The sequence below is a fragment of the Ricinus communis genome, chromosome 4, assembly GCF_019578655.1.
Source record: "Ricinus communis isolate WT05 ecotype wild-type chromosome 4, ASM1957865v1, whole genome shotgun sequence".
NCBI lineage: Eukaryota > Viridiplantae > Streptophyta > Magnoliopsida > Malpighiales > Euphorbiaceae > Ricinus > Ricinus communis.
Window position 1 is genome coordinate 8,064,191 of NC_063259.1, and position 21,387 is coordinate 8,085,577.

General features: G+C 30.9%; 1 non-coding gene across 1 annotated transcript; it reads left to right on the top strand.

The window, feature by feature from the left end:
• Nucleotides 1–9,003: 9,003 nt before the first annotated feature.
• On the top strand, nucleotides 9,004–9,111 carry LOC112534328. The gene has a single exon (XR_003078624.2). It is a non-coding gene; the product is annotated as a small nucleolar RNA R71 (small nucleolar RNA).
• The last annotated feature ends 12,276 nt before the right edge of the window (nucleotides 9,112–21,387 follow it).

A 21,387-nucleotide genomic window follows, 5' to 3' on the forward strand; every position in this document is an offset into this window, starting at 1 on the left:
ATATGCAACTAGAATGATTAATATAAACTATATGATAAAATAACATTTAGTCTAGTTTATACTTAGTAATTTCCTTACTTCCCTCAAGTCCAAATCTAATAAATAAGATGGTGTTGTGCATTTTTTCTAAGTCATTCAAACTAATAATACAACCTAGATTTTTTTATACCAACATAGATTAAAGTAATGATAGTGTTTCTAATAATTTTAACCTAAAGATAAGATTTTCATAATAAATATTATTATTAAATTGATATGATGGTCAAAAAGTCATTCATTAAACCCATAATATATAAAGTTCATACATAAATAAAAAGATAAACTAAATACTTATGGAACTTAATCTGACATATTTAATCTAATGGTCATTGTAATTAAATAGAAAGATATAATATATATAAAATAAAAAAATTAAAACTCCCTCAAAATTCAAAAGTTTTTCAAAAAATGAAGAAGATTGATCCTCACTCTCCACATCCTGAAAAACTTCTCTAATTCTTGAAAGAACAATGCAAAAACTAACTACATGTAGAAGATAAACTGTAGGGAATTCGCAGAGAGAATAATAATAGATTCCCCCATCTTGTTTAATTAACCATTACTTCTTATAGAGATTTCCTTTTTAGAATCCTTTCAGCATAATACTACTATAGTTATCCTCTTCATTATCCTAAACAAAATAGACAACTAAAAGATAACTATCCTTAATTACACCATAACTAATTAATTTCTCCTTTGTGGGCCTTGATGAATTCGGCTAGGCCTAATATTGGTAGTCCACGGTCTTAATTCCGAACTTTTTACAGCCGCAGTCCAATTAAAACTATTTTTGACACATATTTCTACATATTATGTATATAAAACATATAAATAAACTACTAAAATGCTTAATTTTATATACGTAATATGAACCTGACAACTTTAGATAATAAATTTTATGAAATTTTTTTAGGACTTGAAATGCATCCCATCATCATATTTTGAATCTTGTAGAAAGACTAATGTTGTCATTTCGATAATTGATGTGTCTTTTTTAGTACTCGCAATTGCACAAACCGTTCCTATAGTAAGGGTAAGTTCACCACGAGGTCGATCTCTCAAGGAACTATGAGGCCACTTATTATAAAGACTACTTATCAACACAAAACAATAAAAGTAAATCTAAAAACTCTAAATCATATGTTTAAGAGGATAATGGTCATAAAGTAAAGTAACTAAATAATAAATAAATATGCAATGCAAATGCAAATGCTTATGATCTAAAATTATATGCTAAAAATAGTATTTAATCTAGCCGTTTACTTAGTAATCTCCTTGTTTTACTTTAAGCCTGATCTAATGAATGAGATGGTGATGTGCCTTTTCTTCTAAATCACTCAAGCTAATGATGCAATTTAGGTTTCTTATACCAACATAGATTTAAGTAAAGATGATGTTTCTAATACTTTTAAACCTAAAGATTTTCATAACAATTACTATTGCTAAATTAATATGATGGTTAACTAACAATAATAACTGAAATTAATAAAGATATGAAGGTAAAGAAATCATTCATTAAATAAATAAATAACAAGGTTCATACAAAGTAAAAAGACTAAACTAAACACTTATGAAAACTAGCATAACATATTTAACCTAATGATCATGGTATTAAATAGAAAGACATAAAACAATAAAATAAAAAGCTCCATCAAGATTCAGAATTTCTTCAAGTAGGAGGAAGATTGGTCCTCAGTCTCCACTTCTTGAAAAGCTCCTTAGATCCTCAAAGAACAATGAAAACTAAAACTAAAGTGTTTATGAAAAACTGTAGAGAATTATGGAGAGAATAATAGTGGCAGGTGTAGAGAGCAAGTAAGAGAAAACTCCCCTCATTCTTCCTCCTTTCTTTAGGGTTTTGCAGAGATTTATATAGAGAAGAGTCCTCCTCTAAATAAATATCTCTAGATGTCACGACCCCACCCGTGGGCCCGTGACCGGCACTAGGGAATGGGTAGGCTTAAGGCCACCGAAACCCGTAGTAAGCCTGACACTCACTGATTTAAACAAATCTCAACTCAAATTTATATTATTAAAACCATAAATTATCTTAATAGTTACACGTTATAAAATTACTTGATTCTACCGGAAAATACTAGGCGAGACCCAAGCTCGGAAAATTTACAACCGATACATATACTAATTACTACTCATGGAGAATCTAAGATTTACCATTTTACATACCAAATCAAATACTTCACCCGATGATGAAGGAGTTCTTGCCATCGAATAAGAGTCATGAGAGAACTAAGTCAATCGAAAAACAATAAATGGAGACTCGGTCTAGAGTGAGTTAAAATCATACATCTAAAACAGTTTCAAATATCTCAATGTCACATTCATTTAATTTTAAAATAATTAATAAATCACGCGAACCATACGTGTCATGTTAAAACATATGTGTCATGCCATGCTTAAACAAAATTTATTCCACATGCAACGGGATGAGTACTTCAGAGAACTCTAATCCCAACTCTAAAATCTCGATTATTTCAACACTTATGTCTCAACTAACCTCAACTCTATCATCTCAAACCTCTCATTCCAATAGGATCGGGCGCCCCGAGAGCAAAGCTCGACCGGGGACCTTACCTCCGGTCCACTTAACTCTCGGCCTTAGCCTTTTGGCTCTCTTATCCAATAAGACTGGCGCCCCGAGAGCAAAGCTCGACTAGGACCTTACCTCCGGTCACTTAACTCTCGGCCCTTAGCCTTTTGGCTCTCTTATCCAATAAGACTGGCGCCCCCGAGAGCAAAGCTCGACCGGGGACCTTACCTCCACCGGGTCACTTAAATATCCAAATAAGAAATCTAGTAGCCATTCGGCTCTCTTAATCCAATAAGATCGGGCGCCCCGAGAGCAATGCTCGACCGGGGACCTTACCTCCGGTCACTTAAATTTCCAAATAAGCCGCCCCGAGAGCAATGCTCGACCAGGGACCTTTACTCCTAACCACACTCTACTAAGCCCAGAGAGCGATGCTCACCGTGGCAGTCCTAATCTTTCTTTCTTAAAATTTTTACCTCTTTACCCTTTTCTTATCTCTCTCATATTATATTGGACACTCATCCAACTCCTATGTTCTACTCACGTCCCATCCCGAGTCATCATGCAATATTAAAATTGGTAATAAAGGAAAAACATATTTAAATAGTAATTAAAAGCATCATTCAAATGATAATAATAATAATTGAATGAAAATTGAAATTGCAAATAAATATTCACAGAGCAAATCAAATTTTATGCATGACACGTGCGTAAACGATATATGACTTTAACTCACAGAATTAGGGCGACCTCCTAGCTCGACTTAGGTGTCTCGGTAGGAGCGAGCCGAATGATGATCATCTAATCACGGAAAACAATTTATCAAAACGATGAAACAATTACAATAGATCCTAGGTCTAGATTCCTAGGACTGCCTAAGAATCTCGACTCGGAACTACCGAAATTCAGTGAACCTCCCCTACAACACGAACATTACCCCCCGTAAAAACGGGTCCAGGACCTACCGGAAAAACACTCCAAATATCCAACAATTAAAACAACGGGAGTCGGGTCCCCAAACTTCACTATTTCCCGACCCCGCCACACAGCACAAAACTCAAGGCAGGCAACTGACAGACAAATATTTTTGACTTACAAAAATCATCAAATACTCAATATAAACCAAAAGACACAATTAAACTAAGAATTTCTAAAAAAAAAATAACGGGCTAAAGAAAATTACCAAGACGCTTTCGGCCGACCCTAGTCCGATCGACGATCCGAACACACCATCGGACTCACAACGACGCGCTGATGACGATCCCCGATTTCGATTTTCCGATCTGACACCCGACCATCCGGAGAAATTTGCGGACGATCTCGACCGTCGATTCACAAACGAAGCCCGATCGCCACGAAACCGGTGCCATCGCGAAGCTTGAGATGAGGAGAGTCGGGATATGTCCTCCGATTGTCCATCCTCCGCCGGAGCTCACGGAAAAGCCCAAAATGCGGCTGCCTCCACTACTGGAACTCTCCTCCCGGCCACCAAACCGACGCCGCTACCGCCAAAAGGGAAGCTCTCCAAGGGGAGCCGATCGCCACCAAGATCGGCCGAAAGGCCGAACGGCCGGAAGCCGCCACACGCCAATCCGCCTCACGCCGCTGGAGCCGCTGCCGCTGCCGCCTGGCCGCCCAACGCCCACGCCGACGGCCGACGCCTGCAACGCCCCCTTCTCTCTCTTCCCGACGCCGCACTCTCTCTCTCCTCCTTTCTTCTTCCCCGACTTCTTTTTCTTTCAATATCGACATTAGGCCCCCGAACTTTTCCTTATTACAATTTGGTCCCTCAACTTTCTTAATTACTTACAATTTCATCCTGCAGAATTTAAATTTGACCCCCAAACTTCTTTTTAGCCTATCAATTAAGCCCTTAACTATTTAATTTGGGCCAAATTAGAATTACTGAAAATACACAATTACAAAAATACCCCTGACCGACATATTTATTTACGAAAATACCAAACTCACAAATTTCCATTAAAGCCCCATAAAAATAAAATTATACTTTCAATCCTTATTCCAAAATAAATTTCCAATATATAATTTTACTTATATAAATATGCATTTGGAAAAATTTGAATAACCAAAATATAATCATTTTAAATTAAACCCAATAATAATGAGGCTAAAATTAACTTAAATAAAAACTCATTATTAAATATATAAAAATTCCGGGTGTTACACTAGAGATAAGTATACTAATATAAGTCTATCTAATAGATAAAACTTTAAGTATTTTAATCTCCACTAAATACTATCCCATAAATAACTCTTAATATAAATCCTAATAATTATACAAAATGACTAAAATATCCCTTGGGCCTCATAATTAGCAGTCCATGCGTCTTAATCTTGGGCTTTGACACGAATATGTCCCATTAAGCTTCTTTTAGCTCCATATTTTCCTCTTTTTGCTAATATTCCTGAAAATAAACAATTAAGCTTAAGTGAGGCAAAATCACATATTTTCACCATTTTATATATAGAAATATATCATTAAAGCTTTAAAATATCCTTAAATATCTATACATAATTTGGACCGATCAAATACTCCCACACTTAAACTTTTACTTGTCCTCAAGTAAATAGCAGCTGAGAATTAACTTTTGCAAAAATTATGAAAAACATCCCTACTCAGCTTAAAGATATTATTCAAAAGAATCTCACTAATGCAAAGATCATGTCAACCCAAGAACATTTGAGTCATAATAATTTTCTTTAAAAATATAAACTCAATCATTGTTAATCAAAAGACTCAAGCATCCAATCCTTCACACCTGTTTCACAATAAATAGTCTAACTCATCTTCAAAGGATACAACTATGATGCATAATCCAAATTATTATAACCTATTCAAAAAGGCAAAACCTTCATTCAAAAACAAGAGATCAATAGGCATTTATTACTTACTTTTGAAGCTCTTATACTTTTTCTTTTCTTTTCTTTTCTTTTCTTTATACCCCTTGGATTTTAATTTTTGATACTTGGGGTACTTCTTTCTTTCTTGAGATGTTATGTCTTTTTACGCAAATACAAACATGGGTAATGAATGCACCTGGTTACTCAACAGAACATACATCAAGATGCTTTGCATACTCATAATCTTAATTTCCTTTTTACGCGAAAATCAACATTGGTCATGAAGATCTCCGGTTACTAAGCAACTAAAATTAGCGGAGTAGAGTTATTAAACTTAGAGCTTTAAACTTGCCCATATCATATCTCACAAACTTAGGCAAACCAATTTAATAATAAGAAAATCATAATCTAAATCATACACTTCTAATCATATCCATGTCGAATGTTACTAAACTATTCATCATGTCCATATACAAAGATGAACACTATATCATTTAAGTGCAAATAACTCATGAGTTTATATTTATACATGTTAAAAACTAACTCAAGAGTTCAAGAATCTTAACATAATAGCATTCTTTTATTGACTCTTATATAGAACGATAAGAAAAAGCTGAGTGGAAAAATTTAAAATTTTACAAAAGATTAATCAAAGTTGCTAATTCTCATGGCATATGACGTATAAAGTTAATCGAAGAAATATTCTATTTCCCTCCCCCACACTTAAATTTGACATTGCCCTCAATGTCATTGCATATAGAAAAATAAAGAATAAAAAAAGAGTAAAAAGATAGAATACTCCCTTGGAATTTTGCAATGCATAGTAAGCCATGAACTTGAATTCCAATCTCCACCATCTAAACCTTAGAAGCACACTTGAACACACATCATTGATAATTATAAAAGAAATAAAGAAACCAAAATTTAAAAGTAATGAAGAATTAAAAATAATAAACTATACTAGAAAGATTAAATCCTAAGATAATTAAAAGTTAGATCCTAATAAATAAATATAAATTCTAGAATAAAATTTAAAATAAAGTCATAGATCAATGATATGACTATTTATGTGGAGGAGATAAATAAATATTTAATTTTAAAAGAGGGTATTTTAACTAAAAATAATTCATAACTAATCCCAATTTCTTGGATTTAATTATTTTAATTTTTTTCAAACAAAAAAGTTTTTTTTTACTGTTGCCACGTGGGTTGCGTCGTTAAGCTGTTGCCGCGTTTGCCTACACTGTGGGCCCGTTTGTTCGTGCTGCGTGTCTATGCTGCGGGCCCATTCGTAGTGCATGCGCGCTGCTTGCCGATGCTTCGGGCCCATGCATGTGCGCCTTTCTGCGGGCCGCCTGCCGCGGGCATGTGGTCATGGCCCCGCGAGGTCCCGGTGGCGGCCTCCTCGCGGCAGCCTCTCACGACAAAGATGCATCTGGAGCTGCCGCGGCTGGCTTCCTCACAGAGAGTTCCGCGACCGCGCTCCATGTAAAAATTCACGCGAACGTGGCTCGCTCAATTTTTTATTTTTTTTGTTGGAGCTTTAATTGCTTGTCATGGAGACATATTGCCTTTTTGGGGATCAGATATAAGCCTACAAGATAAACATAAAATAAATAAAAAATAGAAAAAAATAATAAATAAATAAATAATTAAAAAAATAAAAAAATAGAAATAAAAAATAACTTAAATGCATAAAAATAAAAATACAATTGCTAAGTTTATTGCCTGTAGCTAGACATTCCTGATTATGCTCATGGTGGGTGTTCATCCGCGCACTCCACCTTTTCGTCATAAGCCATTCTTTTCAAGTATGGCTTCATACTATTTATGCGAACATCTAAAGTGTTATGAAAACTCTTGTCAATTAAGAATGGAATATCATTATATAATTGTTCATAAACAAGAGAATCTAAATAATTATATGAACACTTATCAATAGTAAATTTAGGATATAAAGTTAGAGAATCAAACACTTTAAGTTCCACAGTTTCTTCTAAAACTGTCATGGTAAGTTTTCCATCATGCACATTAATCACAGTTCTTGTAGTTGCCATGAAAGGTCTACCAAGGAGTATGGTTTGCTCTTTATCCCTTGGTGGTGTATTTTCTATGTCAAGTACTACAAAATCAACTGGAATTATTAACTTACCTACTTGTACTAGCAAGTCTTCCACTATATATCTAGGATATTTTATTGATCTGTCTGCAAATTGTAGAGACATAGTGGTAGACTTCAACTCTCCCAAGCCAAGTAGTTCATACATCGAATGCAGCATCAAGTTGATGCTTGCTCTCAAATCTAACATGACTTTTGTATCCTTTTTTTTCACCTTTTGTAACATTAATGGTGAAGCTAACAGGATCCTTCATCTTAAGGGGCAATTGATGTTGAAGCATTACACTTGCTACTTGTACTTTTTCGTTGTTCGCATATCGCCTTTTGTTGGTGTTCAACTCTTCAAAGAATTTTGCATAAATTAGTTTATTCCTGATAACATCCAACAAAGGTAAATTAGTATTAACTTTAGAAAATATCTCAATATTTTCAAAAAATATTTTTTCCTTTTTGCTATCTTTTGGTTGGTTTAGAAAAGAAATAGGTGGTCTATAAGGCTGAGCTGCCTTATGAAATTCAGGTCCAGAAAATGCTTCCTTTTCTTTCTTCTCAAGCCTAAGATTAGGCTCTATTTTTTCTTCCTTTTGTATGCTTTCCTTATTGATTTGCACTAATCTATCATTTTTAGGTATACCTGCATAAGAAGAAGAATTCCTTTCAGTTTCCATAGCAATATTATCATCAACAACCTCACATTTTCTAATAGTAGTAATGGAATTGGCTTGTTCAGGTTGACTTGATAGTTCCTCTTTATTGAGCTCTTCAACAATTTATTCCATTTGAGCTTCTAAACGTTTTAGTGAAGCCTCAATGGAATCTGTCTTTTTCTCATTCCTCTCCATCCTATCATGAGAAGCCATCATAAATGATTGAAGTGTTTCTTCCAAACTTGGAATTGAGAATATTGGCCTTGGTAATGAGGTTGACTTTGATTTCTTAATAATTGTGGTGGGTTTTGGTCATTGTATTTCCAAGAAAAATTTGGATGGTTTCTCCAACCTGTATTATATGTGTTGGAATAAGGATCATTCATAGGATGCATAGGTTGGTAAGAATCCATCAAATTTGTTTGGTCATACATATTTTCTCTGTAATTATTAAAAGATGAACAAACATTAGTACTATAACCATAAATACCATAAATACCACATACCTCCTTATTTAGTGAGTTTTTTTTATTGAAGTAAGCATATTAACTTGCTTAGTCAATTTAGCCAATTGCATGGTCATCTCACTATTAGCTACCACTTCATTTACTTCTATTCTCTTTGTCCTCACACTCTTTTGTTGAGAATTGGCTCCTAACATCTCAAAGATATTATAAACCTCATTAGGTGTCCTTTCTAACATAACACCCCCAGCTACATTATCAACTATACATTGATATTGGTGTGTCAACCCATCATAAAATGATTGGTTAGTTATTGGGAGTAGGAATCCATGGTGTGGACATTGTAATAAAAATGATTTGAAGCGATCACATGCTTCATGAAAAGATTCAACATTCTCTTGATAAAAATTAGAAATTTCACCTCTTAATTCTTTTGTCTTTTGTTGTGAATAAAATCTACTTATAAACTTTTGATAAATTTTATTCAAATTTCTCAAAGAATTAGGAGGCAAGGTCATTAACCAAGCCTTTGCTATTTCTTTCAATGAATAAGGGAAACACCTCATTCTTAGTTGATCCTCATTAAGTCCAGATAATGGGAAAGTATGAACTATGGCATAAAATTCTCTAATGAATGTTAATGCATCCTCACTAGGTATACCATAAAATGAAGGAAATATATTAAAATGAATGTTCTTAAGTTCATAATTCCTAGATGTATCACCTAAAACTATGCATGAAGTAGTGTTACCAATTGTAGGTAGTGTATAATCTTTCATAGCCATTCGCCTTTCAGCTCCTACTTCTCTTGGTGGGTTTGCCATGATATCAACTTCTTCTATTGATTCTTCTTCTAGTTGTTTCCTGCTAGGCATACAAAACAAAAGAAAATTTCATATTAAAAATAAAATTTACAAACAAAACAAAAACACAGAAACAAAACCAAAAAAAATACAAAACAAACAAACAAAACAAAGACACATAAACAAAATAAATCACAAAACACAAAACAAACTAACAAACACAAGACACTTTTGATAATCAATCAATATAATAAATTTGGACACAGTTCCTTGGCAACGGCGCCAAAACTTGATGTGTCTTTTTTAGTACTCGCAAGTGCACGAACCGTTCCTATAGTAAGGGTAAGTTCACCACGAGGTCGATCTCTCAAGGAACTATGAGGCCACTTATTATAAAGACTACTTATCAACACAAAATAATAAAAGTAAATCTAAACACTCTAAATCATATGTTTGAGAGGATAATGGTCATAAAGTAAAGTAACTAAATAATAAATAAATATGCAATGCAAATGCAAATGCTTATGATCTAAAATTATATGCTAAAAATAGTATTTAATCTAGCCATTTACTTAGTAATCTCCTTGTTTTACTTTAAGCCCGATCTAATGAATGAGATGGTGATGTGCCTTTTCTCTAAATCACTCAAGCTAATAATGCAATTTAGGTTTTTTATACCAACATAGATTCAAGTAAAGATGATGTATCTAATACTTTTAAACCTAAAGATTTTCATAACAATTACTATTGCTAAATTATTATGATGGTTAACTAACAATAATAACTGAAACTAATAAAGATATGAAGGTAAAGAAATCATTCATTAAATAAATAAATAACAAGGTTCATACAAAGTAAAAAGACTAAATTAAACACTTATAAAAACTAGCATAACATATTTAACCTAATGATCATGGTATTAAATAGAAAAATATAAAACAATAAAATAAAAAGCTCCCTCAAGATCCAGAATTTCTTCAAGTAGGAAGAAGATTGGTCCTCAGTCTCCACTTCTTGAAAAGCTCCTTAGATCCTCAAAGAATAATGAAAACTAAAACTAAAGTGTATGAAAAATTGTAGAGAATTATGGAGAGAATAATAGTGGCAGGTGTAGAGAGTAAGTAGGAGAAAACTCCCCTCATTCTTCCTCCTTTCTTTAGGGTTTTGCAGAGATTTATATAGAGGAGAGTCCTCCTCTAAATAAATATCTCTAGAGATGAGTATACTAATATAAGTCTATCTAATAGATAAGACTTTAAGTATCTTAATCTCCACTAAATACTATCTCATAAATAACTCTTAATATAAATCCTAATAATTATACAAAATGACTAAAATATCCATTGGGCCTCATAATTAGCAGTCCATGCGTCTTAATATTGGGCATTGACACGAATATGTCCCATTAAACTTCTTTTAGCTATATATTTTCCTCTTTTTGCTAATATTCCTGAAAATAGACAATTAACATTAAGTGAGGCAAAATCACATATTTTCACCATTTTATATATAGAAATATATCATTAAAGCTTTAAAATACCCTTAAATATCTATACATAATTTGGACCGATCAATAATATTCATAATTTCTTACGCATACTTAAGGTATCCAAAATTTTGAACAAAATAAGAAAATGGGTGAGCACATAGTTATCTTTGATAGACACTTCAGATTACGATTTTTTGAAGTATTCCAAAATAGCTCTAACATTGAGTAAACTAAGAAAGAAAAATTCGAAACATCAATCTTTAGTTTTGGGTAGAATTAACAGAAGAATAGCTATTCTTGTGATTTTGAACGTGTTGGTAGTCTCAATAACTTTAGGTACTACGATGGTTTAAGCTTTATTTTTTCACGATCCCGTTGTTTTGGATGGATAATGTTTAAGGTTTTTTCAGGTATGATCAGAACAGTTTTCTTGTATGTAGAAATGTTTGAAGAGGGTGATTTGTGACCTCAAGAACTGTTGTAAAGTAGGGTTGGGTTTTAGTTAAATCCTATAGGTGAAATGCTAGGGGAAATTAAACTTTTAAAATTGCTGTAAGAGAATTCAAATGGAAAAAAATTATATCCTATTATAGAGTTAGAATATTTTAAATATTCCTTTTGTGTTTGTATTCTAAATTGGAAATTATTTTAAGCGCATCTTCAATAATATTCGTTGTATATTTTTCTATTGAGTTGTAAAAGATTAATATACTATTTTACTTTCTATTTACTTTTTACTAGTCATTTATCCGTACGTTGTGCAACCGGTATTATTATTTGGATTATAAAATGAAATTGATAGAAACAATTTAACAAAAATTTTAATCTTTAATATTAATTAATAATATTTTAAAAATATAAGCAAACTGCCTATTTTTAAATCTTTTAATTTTTTTTTTAAAACTTTAAGATTTTATTAGTACTATAGTATAATAATATTCTAAACATAATTATTAATTAATGCTAGTATTATATGAATTAATACGATCAATAATTGACATTACTATTTTTGGATTAAAGATTTATTATATAATAAAAATAATTTATTATTAAATATAATATTAAAAATATTATTTTTTAGAATAAGAATTATTATTCAATTAGAAAATTAATTTATTAGTTAATATAATATTAAAATATAATTAATATGTTATTTCTTAAAATAGAATTAATATCATTATCCGATTGAAAAATTATTTATTAGTTAATATAATATTAAAATTTAATTAATGTCCTATTGTTTAGTATTAGAGTTAGTATTTAATTAGAAATGTAATTTATTAATTAATAGATTAATAGAGAAATATAAAATCATATATAAACTTGAATTCCATATGTTAAATATAAGTACACATGTCAAAATAAAATATATATGTGTAAAAAATTAAATACACATGTCAAAAAAAATTAGGTCTTAATATATATATATATATATATATATATATATATATATATATATATATATATAGATTAATAGAAAAAGGAAACAGGTTCATATTTGCCCTTAATATTTGGGTCAATGAGCATATATGCCCCTTCACTAATTTTTGGGCCAATAAACTGTAAATTAAGTTTTTAGTGTTATATTAGACCCTCATTTAACTGAGATAGCAGAAATGTCTGTTTATATATGCTGAGGTGTCAATAAATAGGTTCCAATTTCTCTTTCTTTTCGTCGTTGTTGCTTGGTTACTTTTGTAGGCACTACCACCCTCTTATGTTCTCTTTTTTCCATTGTAGAAATTATATTGTCATACCCAGTTCTTCCTTAGCAAATAACATTTTGCACCTAATCCACTAAGGTGAGTGGTAGGACAATAAAATGTCAATTTCATACCTTGGTCAATAATTAACCTGCAACATGGTAAAATATTTATGGTAAGATTAAAAAAATGAAAAGTACTTAAGTTAGAATATTCAAATCCGTAATTAATACTTTTTAATGATTTAAATAAATATTTTATTTCATTTAATTGGATAAGCGACTTTTTTCAAAATTTATGAATTAAAAATAATTTTTTTCCATTCATAAATAAAATTTTGGAGAGGAAAGAAGAAGAAAAAAACTCTCTTTTTCCTTTGTTTTCTCTCTTTTTTTTTAAAAGAGAATATTTTCTTGGAAAATTTTAGGACTTTAACCTTGTAAAGAAAGAAAGTTTTCTATCACATGAAATGCAGATCTTTGTCAAGTATCTATTTTTTATTTATTTCTTAAGGCTATTTTTTTTTTTGAATTTTCTTTCTTTGCTCCTCTTTTTTTTATGGGGTTCTTTTCACCCTTCCCTCACGGTACTACTTCATTATCGGTCAATCCAGGAGTATTTAGCCTTGCAAGGTGGTCCTTGCTGGTTCACACAGGATTCCACATGCCCCATGCTACTCGGTTCAAGATATTAGTATCTTTGGTTTCATATTCAAGAGTATAATAAGTTAATTTATAATCTTTAACACCAGCCTTGAACCCAACACTTGCTTTTGTCTCTGTTTATGGTGACATAAGTCCTTCCCTATAACTCATGAATTAAGAATTCTCACAACAATTCATTTGGTAAATTTAGTAGTCGATGAATTCATTGAACTAAGGAAGTAACTTCATTTCCAATAGTCCAAAGGTTTTACTATTTTTTGCCTCCAAACATTAGATCTTTTTTTACTATTTGTTCTGCTCATTTTATTTTACTTTTTATGTATTTATTTTTTTATCTTTGGGTGTTATTATCTTTTCTATTTGAGTATTGAATCTAGTCTTTGGATCTTTTACTTATTTTTCTTGTTTTTCTTTTTGCATTTTCTACATGTGCTACCAGCATTTTGATATTTTTTGACTTAGTTTTCTTTATCATGTTTGGCGGCTAAGCAAAGTTCATGAAAGTGAAGATATTAATGAATCAATTACCTTTTTTTTGCTCAGTCAACATGCTTGAGTAAGCTTAATTACTTAGTTTATTCTAGGTATTTTGATTTTGTTGTAAAATTAAACATAAAAATCAAGCTTTTCACTTTTCATGTAAGTAGACTTCTGTTGCAAACTGACTTTCTTTCCAAAGTTTCGATAGTAAACAGAAGAGAGTGTCGAAGTCAAGCCAAGCAACAAAGACATATAGACAGAGAAAATGGGCCCCAGTTTTTGACACTTCAACACATATAAACTAACATTTCTATTGTTTATGGCCTCAGTTAAATGAGGGGCTCATATAATACTAAAAATTTAATTTACAATTTATTTGAACCAAAAATTAGTTGAGGGGCATACCTACTCCTCGACTCGAATATTAAGGGCAATAATGAATCTTTTCCACTAAAAATGAGAGAAAATATGGCTCTTATAAAAAAATAGCAAAATAATAAAATATTCTTAAGAGCCATTTTCTCTCCTCTTGAATTTAAGAGAAAATATGGCTCATAGAAAATTTGAAAGAAGGAGGATAAGTTAGGATTCTCTTGGAGTTTTAATTTTTCAATATACTCCCTATAATAGAGCAGGAACATGATTTAAGAGCTTGTTGGAGATGCTTTACAAAAGAGTTTACTTTTCTTAAAGAAGATCCTTTCCCTAGAGAAGGAATTTTTACCTAATTGTGTTGTTACAGCCTAGGCCTGTAATAGCTTTTGAATTGCTAGTAGTAACTCTAGCAAGGTGGATAGAGATTTCATCCCTTATTGGATTTGAAATTCTTTAGATATGAATTGGCTTTTTACCTTTTCTTAATTATCTTCTATAACTATGTCAATCTAAGATTTAATTGGTTGGACTGAAGAAGGTTGTTTTAAAGAATTCTTTTTTAGAGTATCTTATTTTTTAAGAGGAATTTTGCCTATTACATAAATATAATACGCAATCACACATACAATTCATTCAAGATAACTTCCATTCAAAACATAAACACATGAAGACAATCACACATACAAATCATTCAAGATAATTTCCATCAAGTATACCGTATTTTCTCTTTATAAAATTCAAACTTTTTTCACTAGGAGACTTAGTGAAAATATCAACAAATTGGTTATTAATGTCAATAAATTCTAACACTACATTATCATTTTGCACATGATCTCTTAAAATGTGAGTCTTAATGTCTATGTGTTTACTTCTAAAGTGTTGAATAGGGCTCTTATACAAGTTTATTACACTAGTGTTATCACACTTAATTGGAATTTGATTAAGCACTTGGCCATAATTCTTGATTTGTTGCTTTATCCAATGAATTTGAGTACAACAATATTTAACTGCCACATACTCTGCTTTAGCGGTGGACAAGGCAACCGAGACTTGCTTTTACCAAATCAAGATACTAAGCATTCTCCTAAGAAATTACAAGTTTGGATAGTGCTTTTCCTATTTAAGAGACTCTTCATATAATTGGCATTAGAGAAATTGATTATGTAAAAAGATGTATCCTTATTTCAAAATTCTTTTTACGACATGCAAATGAGACTCTATAATTAGATTGAAATCGTCCAAACAAACAAACACTACATAATATCGGGTCTAAAAGCTGTAAGATAAAGTTGAGATCCAATCATAACTCTACTTTTTTTTTTCATCTATAAGCTTACCTATTTCATCCTTGTGCAATTTGTTGATGTGGTAATTAGTGTCTTGGCTATCTTTCATCCTTCCATTCCAAAGTTCTTGAGAAGCTTTTTGGTGGAGAAGGCTCCTTATCTTGTAGTTAATTTTGAGAAGTTCCTTCTTCTTGATGTTCATCTCCATTAATATCAAGTTTCTTAAAGTCCCCTACAAAATAACCAAATAATTCTTTCACAAGTTCAGGTGTACTAGATTCATCAAGGACAACATTTCATAGACTCTTCTACCATAATGGGCTTTTTATTAAATACGTTATAAGCTTTACTAGAGGAGGAATAACCGAGAAATATGTCCTCATCCGTTTTGAATGAGAATTTCACAAGATTGTCATTAGTGTTCAAAATAAAGCATTTGCAACCAAATGCTGTTAAATATAAAATTCTAAATTTTCTTCCATTCCATAGCTCATAAAAAGTTTTGTTTAAAATAGGTTTTTTGAAAACTCTATTTATTATATAACGAGAAGTATTGATGGCTTCTGTCCAAAAGTATATGGGTAAATCATACTCATTGAGCATAGTCTATTAATCTCAACAAAAGTTATATTTTTTTTTTCTTTTTACAACACCATTTTGTTGAGGTGTTCTAGGTAATGTAAAATCATGTGAAATTCCATTTTTATCATAATAATATTTTCAAATTCTTTTCCATGATCACTTCTTATTTTGGAAATACAAAAACCTTTTTCATTTTGATATTTTCTTGCAAAACTTTTAAAGGCTTCAAAAGCATCATTCTTATAGGCTAAGAAACTAACCCATGTAAATCTAGAGTAGTCATCCACAGGCACAAATGCATAATATTTCTCTCATAGGCTAGCAACTCTAGTAGGTCTAAATAAGTTCATGTGAATTAGTTGAAGAGGTCTATAAGTACTTACAAAATTTTTAGATTTGAAGGATGCTTTGTGTTGCTTCTCAATTTGGTAAGATCCACAAGTTTTATCCTTTGTGAACTTCACTTTTGGTTAGCTAACTACCAACTCATCCTTCTTGAGGCTATATAGAAGTTCCTTGCTTGTATATCTAAGCCTCTTATGCCACAACCATAACCCCTTACTAATAGACATAAGACACTCAAAAAATTCGTTAGTAACCCTTAGAGTCAAAAGTAATTATGTAGGTATTACCAAATCTTTCTCCTCTAAAGATTTCATTGTCACTCCTCAAGGAAGTGACATGGTAACCCTTAAAGTCAAAAGTGACTTTGTTATCTTTGTCACACAATTGACTCATACTCATTAGGTTATGCTTCAAACAGTCAACTAAAAGTACATTATCAATGAAATGAGAGTCTTTCTTACTAATGGAACTACTGCCTATCATTTTAATTTTGGCATTTTTTAGAACTTACCTTTCCTCCATTAATTTTCTTTAAGTGTGAAAAGAGGTTGGCATTCCTAGTCATATTGAGCATCCACTAAAAAATAAAAGATACCACATAAGGGTTCATGTTGAGTGTTCCCAACTCGTGAATCGAAACTTAAAGAATCCATAGAAGGATTCATGGGAAAGGTTCACAAGCTGTGAACATGGTTTCCCAACCGTGAACAAATTTTCCTAGCCGTGAAGAGGTTGTTCATGCCCGTGAAGAGGATGTTCACGCCCGTGAATTTTGAAGACTCTTCAGATTTTCAAGTAATCACAAAAGAATTCACGGCCAAAGTTCCTAAACCGTGAAAGCAACTTTCACACTCGTGAAAAATTATTCACAGTCGTGACGGGTTCCATCTTTTCAAATATGTTTTTCGCGCTGATGATTCACGACCGTGAAAGATTGTTCATGGCTGTGAAACTGCATTTATAATAGTTTTAGAAACGACTATTTTTGCATTTAATGAAGGTGCAACGACTCATTTTTACTTAGAAGTATTTAAACAACATTTTTAAGTGTTCTAGGTCAAGTAAGAGCATTTATTTTAAGCTCCTATTCGTGCATTTACTCCTAAGAACTCAAAATCTTTATTTTAGTACTTTGTATTGAAGATTTAAGCTTAAAAGTTGGATTTTTGGATAGTTGAGCGTTTAATTCTTATATTCAAAGCTCATTATTGACACATTTCCCAAGTCCTCATTTGCCTCTTCTATATTTGTCATTCTTGAACTGTAGTCCCTTAGAGGTAGGGCTTTAAGGATCTTGTTATTGATGTCAACAAGTTTATAGTGCTTAACCAACTTTCTTAGGTTGTTGATGATGATGTGAAGTCGATTTATCATGTCGGTGATGCTTTCATTAGGCTTCATCTTAAAGAGCTCATATTTTGTCACCAAGAGTTGGATTTTCTTGGACTTGACTTCTTTGGTACCCTCATGGTAGTTTTCTAAGATCTCTCAAATCTTATATGCGGTAGGAAGATATTGAACCTTTCTCACTCCTCTCTAAATAATGAACTAAGGAGAATGATCATGATCCTTTTGTTATTGTCATTTGCTCTCTTATGAGCATCCACCTATTCGTCTTTATCTAGAGGAATGTCTACAAAATCTCCTTACTTAGTTGGTGGCCTCCATTCCTTTCTAACACAATCTCATACATCCACCATATAATTATCCAAATAGATTTTCATCTTGTACTTCCAATGGGCATAATCGGACCCATCGAAATATGGTCTAAGGTGGAGTATTCCTTTGTTGGCCATCTTGATTTTTAACATTCATATTTAAGCTTGATGAAGAGTTTTGCTTTGATACCACTTATTTGCCCTTATGAACCAATAAGGGGGAGGGGTTGAATTGGTGACTATGAAAATGATTACCAACTAAAATTTTATGGAGTACAATAAAAGAAGTATAAGAAAGAACAAAACATAATTTATAGTGGTTCGGGTATTAATCAACCTTATGTCCACTCCCCAATCTCCAATTGTGTATCTCACTAACTCTAACTTAATTACAATGGAGTTTTTTCGAGCTCATAGCCAACTTAATATTTAGGGCTCACACCAAATCTTTATATTTATGTTTTATGGCTCACACATAACCCTTATAAGAGTCTTCTCCAGGCTAACTCTCAAATCTAATCCTAAATATTTAGGCTAACACTCAAACCTTACATGAGCATTTAAGCTCTTACAAGAACCAAAGATTGAAAATTGAATGCAAGAAGAAAAAAAATTAAAGCACAATAACTATAGGCTTTTGGAGGTTATTGATCAACCATTTAAGATTATTTAAGTGATATTTATACCTTAAAAACCTCAAAAAGCTGTCACACAAATTTTCTAAAAAACACTTAGTCTTTTGCTTTAAGATAGTGCATTAAATGCACTGTCAGAGTGCAAGTTGCGGTCGTGATTCTTGAAATGTCCCTAATGGCTATCTGACGTGGCACACAGGGATTAGCTGCTTCAAACTTTCATGAATTTCGCGATCACGCTTAAAGATAATGATCGTGATTTCTAGCGTCAAAAGACTAAATAGTCTGTGCCTTAAAACTCTTGCTTTTCACGGTTACACTTCTATGGGTGTGATCGTGATTTTCTTCCTAAATATGCTATAGCTTCTATCTTTAAACTTGAGCTTTTCGCGGTTGAGCTTTGAGGGGTGTGCTCATAATTTTTAGATAGACTTGGATTTTGAACTATGATCTTTACTATATAAACAACACTTAAAAATTTATTAGTTTTAGGCTCAGTTTGAGTGTTAAGATCAAAATTAAAGACTAAAGCCTTATGACAAATCATCTAGGCTAACAATATATTATATTTATATAAACAAATACTCAATATATATATATATATATATATATATATATATATATATATATATATATATACATCTTACTATTTTTTATATAGTTTTTAGAAGAGAAAATTTTCATTTATAACTTCGTTATTTTGATATGCTAAAAGCTTTTATGTGTAGGAGCGCAGACAATATTATTTTCTTTTAATAGTGTGTGAGAAATATATAGTAAAGAAGGAAAGGAGGAGAATGAGTCTATAGGACAATGAAAGAAAACATTAAATAGATTATTATACAACTAACAAAGAAAGGTGATGACATGTAGTATCAATCCAAGACTTGCTTGGCTAGTTATCTAATTTTATTTGTCTTTATATATATATATATATATATATATATATATATATATATATATATATATGTATATAAATGGTGCTCATGTATAGATAAGTAATGAAATGATCATTTGAGTTGACTAATAAATTGGATTAGATGAGATTACGTTTTGCATGATGATGTTTGATAATTTGCTTATTCTAAGAAATTAGCAATACTTTTTGAATAGTGGCCACTACAGGTACAAACCATAAATTAAAAAATAATTTTAAATATTTATTTCTATACAATATATATACTAAATATATATGGAACATATACCAATATTTCTGAAATGTATACCATTTATTGTAATTTTTATTTATATTTTTTCTAAAAATATAAATGTAATAAGTATATTATATAAAAAACATATATTAAAATGTAATAGATGTATTCCATTATATTAAATCAACACTTGTAATATATTCATTGCTATAGAAAAAAATTTAAATAAAAATATGCTAAACAAATTAAATTTTTAATTAAAAATTACTTAACATATATGTTGGCTAACATATAGATTTATACCTAGCATATATTATAATAAATGTGATGTATCCTATTTCTTAAGAGTTTATTTTGTAGTTGTTTAAGTTCGGTGGTTTCAATTTTTTATATATTCTATGTAGTAGTTTGGGATGATATTTAGGCTTGATGTTTGTATGTTTGTGTAGTAGCTATTGTATAGAAAAATATGGGTGTCGAAGTTACAAATCTTCATGAAGTCTTTCTTGTCCAAATGTAGTTACAACAACCATATCATTTTTATTTGGGTACCATTTTGGGGTTGTGCTAATTAAGCATATCGTCTTGAATTGCAATCAATGGAATTGCACTAATATGTAGCCAAAGTTTGCAAGTGGAGCCAATGCTATAGTATAAGAATGTACCTACCTTTTTTTCCTCCTTAACTGGGAGTAGATATTGTCACATTTTTACTTTGTTGTGATTAATGTTGGGAAGTGTTCTTTTTCAAAACTTGAATCGTATTGAAATTTAATGGTAAAATATTTCCAGTATTTAATAATTTTGATTATCTTATACTTTATAGATTTTAATTTCTTTTTTTTTTTTAGCCCAGTGCTATCTCTTTTCAATTAGCAAAACGTAATAATATTTTAAAAAAAAACTCACATCTCGTTTGATGTTATATCAAAGTGAGAGTATTTGGTCGGTATTGAATTTATTAAATGTATACCAAATACTTTAAATATAACTTAATTATTTACTAAATATATATTAGATGTATATTAAATATATATTAAGATACTAGTTATATATCAAATATATATAACATATATACAAAATGTATTATTAAAATATATAAAATAAATATCAAAAAATAGTCTTAAACACTATTATGTATACTAAATTAATATCATTGAACATGTAATAAACATATATCAAATATATTTATTAAACACATATTAGACAACTGAATACTATAAAACTTATGAAAACATATATCAAATTATTAATAACATATATTATTTTATAAAAAAATACACTTAATATACTCCCGCATTTTTAAAATAAAATTTAAACTTACAGTATAATTTGAAGAAAAAAAATTTAGAGTAAGAATAATATTACAAGTCTTCTTTTAGGGTATTTGTAAAAGAAATCTAATTTTTGACTTACTCAAAATAGAACCTAATTGGCCACAAAATAATCATTAAGCCTATTTATTAGAAAAGCTAAAATAAGACTTGTTTGACCCTTTCTCCTTTTATATTTTGAGTCTACTGAACTCACTTCAAC